This window comes from Dipteris shenzhenensis, unplaced genomic scaffold (genome assembly GCF_047967505.1).
Source record: "Dipteris shenzhenensis isolate YYH24624 ecotype China unplaced genomic scaffold, Dip_SZ_1.0 scaf0130, whole genome shotgun sequence".
In the NCBI taxonomy this organism is placed as follows: Eukaryota; Viridiplantae; Streptophyta; class Polypodiopsida; order Gleicheniales; family Dipteridaceae; genus Dipteris; species Dipteris shenzhenensis.
The window spans coordinates 1-5,000 of record NW_028239436.1 but is presented as its reverse complement, the minus strand read 5'-3'; positions in this window follow the sequence as shown (position 1 = coordinate 5,000).

The window sequence follows — 5,000 nt, the reverse complement described above, 5'->3', positions numbered from 1 at the left end:
TTGAACCTACGACCAATCGGTTAACAGCCGACCGCTCTACCGCTGAGCTACCGAGGAAAGTGGCAGATGATTCAATCCCATATACTTCCAGAGACTCTTGTTCCTTGAGCCGCCCCTTGATCTGCAAGACGTTAACCACTCGAAGACCCAAAGCTTTCTTCGAGACTTCATGAACCTCGCGTACACCCTAACTCTCATTATAGGAAGAAGCAGTAATGATAGCAATCCCTTTTGCCTTCTCGGATAGAGCCTACGAATCGGGGGGGGGGCTGGTGTGGAAGATCTCGGTCATGGTTGATCTTGGTCGTGATTGATCGCCCCCCCCCAACCCCAAGATGCATATCGATCGATCACCAATCACTAGTTTCTATTTCTCCTTTTCCGGAAAACATAGTAGAATAGTCACAGGATACTTATAGAGGTATAAGGAATATCTTGGAAAGGAGAAGAAAAAAACTCTTAGGAGACAAGAGAAACGAAGGCAGTTAGCAGTAGAATAATACCAATCATCAATCCGAATGAATAAGAAGATACTCTCCCGCCCATGGAACCCCACGATCCGTATCGATATCAATAATTGCAGGCGGGTGGAGGATCCATAAACTTGAATCCATAAATGGAATGAATGAGTCTACGGGGGAAAGTATGGATAAGGGGTGAAAAATGAAGAAAAAAGGGGAAAGAGAACGTGAGGGGGAGGGGGGGGAAGTGGGGGATAGTCGGGATGAAGAAAATGAATCGGAGCTTTGCGAAACGAAAGTAGCAGTTTATGGAAAGGGTGGAATTGGTAAGTCAACAACAAGTTGTAATATATCAATAGCTTTGGCGAGACGCGGAAAACGGGTATTGCAAATTGGATGTGATCCGAAACATGATAGTACTTTCACCCCCACGGGATTCTTGATACCTACCATTATAGACACTTTGCAATCGAAGGATTACCACTATGAAGATGTGTGGCCTGAGGATGTCATTTATAAGGGTTATGGCGGAGTGGATCGTGTTGAAGCAGGGGGACCACCTGCGGGAGCTGGTTGTGGGGGATACGTAGTGGGAGAAACGGTTAAATCATCGAAAGAATCGAATGCTTCTTATGAATATGATACTACTCTATTCGACGTTTTAGGGGACGTAGTCCGTGGAGGTTTTGCCGCTCCATCGAATCATGCGGATTATTGCATTATTATCACGGATAATGGATTCGATGCCCCTTTTGCAGCAAATCGTATTGCTGCGTCGGTTAGGGAGAAGGCACATACCCACCCATTGCGATTAGCAGGTTTGGTGGGGAATCGGACATCTAGGAGAGATCTCATTGATAAACATGTAGAAGCCTGCCCGATGCCTGTGCTGGAAGTGTTGCCTCTCATTGAGGACATTCGGGTCTCGAGGGTGAAGGGGAAAACATTGTTTGAAACGGCTGAATGTCAATCAGATCTCAATTATGTTTGTGATTTCCATCCCAATGTGGCGGATCAGATATTGTCTCGACCAGAAGGGGTTGTGCCAAGGGAAATTCCAGATAGAGAATTATTCAGTCTGCTCTCCGATTTCTATCTGAATCCCGATGGTGGGGGGCAGAGGAATGCCCAGCAAACTCAACAGGATATTCTGCTTGATTTTACGATGATTCGAAACCGAAACTGCAAATTTCTTGTATGTGTACCCTTTCTGAGGAAACCCTTTCACGAAGACTCCCGAAACTCTCACTTTTGAATGTGAAACCGGAAATTATCACACTTCTTGCCCCATTAGTTGTGTGGCTTGGTTATATCAAAAGATCGAAGACAGCTTTTCCCAGTGGTAGGTACAAAGACTTGTGGTTATTTCTTACAGAACGCTCTTGGAGTTACGATCCTTGCGGAACCTCGTTATGCAATGGCAGAGTCGGAAGAGGGGGACGTCTCGGCCCAATTAAATGATCAAGGGGAATTGGAGAGAATTTGTATCCAAATAAAACGAGATAGAAACCCTAGTGTCATTATTTGGATTGGCACATGTACCACGGAAATAACAAAGACGGACCTAGAAGGCATAGCACCCAAGCTAGAAAACGAACTTGGAGTACCAATTGTAGTTGCGCGGGCCAATGGATCGGATTATGCTTTTACTCAGGGAGAGGATACTGTATCAGCTGCCACGACGCATCGGTGTCCGGAATTTGACATATCTAGACACGAACAGAAACAGGATTTAGTTGGGGGTGTTGACACTGCGACGACGGAAGCGGGGGGGGCTAATCCGGAGGGACGGAAATTAAAGAATCATGCTTCAGTTCTTTTTGGATCTCTAACTTCAACTGTAGGCTTCTCAACCGAATCCGGAATCGAAACGTCAATCCATTCAGGTATCGGGGTGGTTACCCTCCCAGAGATATACTGAACTTCCATCATTAGGCAAGGGAGTGTATGTTTGCGGCGTGAATCCCTCTCTGAGCCGTACAGCGACGACTCTGATGCGGCGTCGTAAATGCCAGTTAATTGGAGCACCTTTTCCTATTGGTCCTGATGGGACGCGTGCTTGGATAGAAAAGATTTGTTCCGCCTTTAATATGGAACCTCAGGGTTTGAAGGAGAGGGAGGATGAGATATGGAAGAGTCTGAGAGACTATCTTGAGATAGCAGCTGGTAAATCTATATCTTTTACGGGAGATAATCTATCAGAAATTTCTATAGCAAGATTCCCAATTCGCTGCGGAATGGTTGTCTACGAAACAGGTATTCCCTACATGGATAAACGATATCAAGCTGCCGAGCCATCTTTCTCACGAGATACTTGCAAAGAGATGGGTACACTCATGCCACGGATCGTGGAAAAACCGGATAATTATAACCAGATACAGCGTATGCATGAATTAAAACCTGATTCAGCAATTACTGGAATGGCTCATGCCAATCCTTTAGAAGCAAGAGGTATTGATACAAAATGGTCTGTCGAGTTCACCTTTGCCCAAATCCATGGATCCACTAATGCGAGGGATGTGCTTGAACTTGTTACTCGTCCCCTACGGCGTAATAATAATCCGGGGCGTCTGGGTTGGAGTAACCTGTCGAAGCAGATGGTAACAAATCACTAAATTATAGAATTATTGGGTGACGGGAAGTGACCATTGAGGGAAATGCATAGAGACGTCTCCAAATTCTTAATCATGGGATTCTGTCTCCTCATGATTAAGAAATCCATCGACTCCTTTCCGAAGGAGTTGCTGTGCTAGCTACGGGAGTGGTACGGAGAGGTTGCCGGCACTCTACGGGAAAAAAAAAAAACTGAAAAATATGGGAAGGAAATAATTATGAACGTAGAAAGCGTTCAAATGTCGTTGTATCTACTGCAGGTTTCGCTGCTTACTCGGGTGAAGGTGGCAGGTCCACCTATAATATTCGGACTATATTATGGATTACTAACAACATTACCCGTTGGACCCTCCCAAATACTATCCATAAGAGCTTTTCTTTTGGGAGGGAATCTTAGTGGTACCGTCGCTTTGAGTGGTTTGATGATGGGATAGCTACTAATATTTCTGTCAATATTCTGTTCACCTCTATATGCATTGATAGTGAAACCACATGTTGTAACTGTCCCAATAGTACCATACATGTTATTTTACTGGTTCCGAACCAAGGATTTACCGGATTATCGAACTCTACGTCCGACCAATTCACTCAGTGACTTTCGAATCGGTAATATATTCTTGGATAGTTTCATTTTCCAGATTTTAAATCCAATTCTTTTACCAAGTCCCGTATTGGCGAGACCAATTCACCTATTTATTTTTCGATATAGCAACAACATAACATTTCTGATTAGTAGTTTCGTGGGTTGGTCACTCGGTCATATGTCATTCAGCTACTTGTCCAGATTACTTCTGGTTCGCGTAGAATATGATTCACCCATACTCTACCTGCTGATGAAACGCGTCATTTACAAAACTTTTAGTATTGTTGTTCTCATTAATGTACTGGTTTATTTGGGTAAGGCTCCAGTACCTCTCTTCACCAAGAATTTTGAAGACGAACTTGTCTTGCTCGATAACAATCTCCGGGAGTTGTCAGATTCGATGCTATGGATTTTCAAGTCGTGGCCCACGTCCTTGTTCGACCCATACAAACCAAATCGTCCTTTACGATATATAGAGAATAGCCGATTCGGCGGCGATAGCTTAGTGAAGAAGCAAGTATCAAATCACTTTTTCAGCAAATGTTTGACTAGTGGAAAACAGCGGTTGGCTCTCACGGCGTTACCCAGTTTGTCGATCTTTGGAGACCAGTTAGGAACCTCGTTAGAGGATTCGGATATGCCACTTCCAGCTCATCATCTGCATGAAGACTGGATTTTGAACCAATTCAGGAAAAACAAGGATTTGAATAATGAGTTAAAGGACCGAATTCGATTCCTAGACACCGAGCCTATCTTCTGGAAAGCGATGGAAAGAAGGACCGGATTGGCTGATAACGGAGGTGAATTACCTAAGATTTATGATCCATTTTTGAATAATTCATGTCGTGCTAGGATTCCAAACTCGGATTCATTCTGGATACTGTCTGATTCATTGGCATCGCAAGCGGTTGACAACAACGAGTATGCCAATGAATTGAATTCCGGTAATAAGATTCGGGATTGGGTGTCTATCAGGTATAAAGAGTTGAGAAGCAATGAGATTCCTCTTCCCCGGAAGCATTACCTAAAAATGCTTTGCAAATATTTATTTTCATGTTCGAAACACCGGATGATGCCGTGATTGAAGATGTTGTGGGAGAAACAAACTATTCAGTTTCGAAGGGTGATTCCACCCCCGTAACTTGGGATCAAGTCTTCAAATTTTCTTCATCTCCGACAGAGTTAGCTTTATTCTTCACCTATCTCAGAGATGATTGTGGTGCCTTCGATTGGATCCGCTTGCTAGACGTACCTCTAATTGGTGGGGAAAGACTTGACTCTTCAAAACAAAAAATACGTTCGATCCTCGAGATTGAGGAACTGTCGGAGGAATTGGCCCGCAA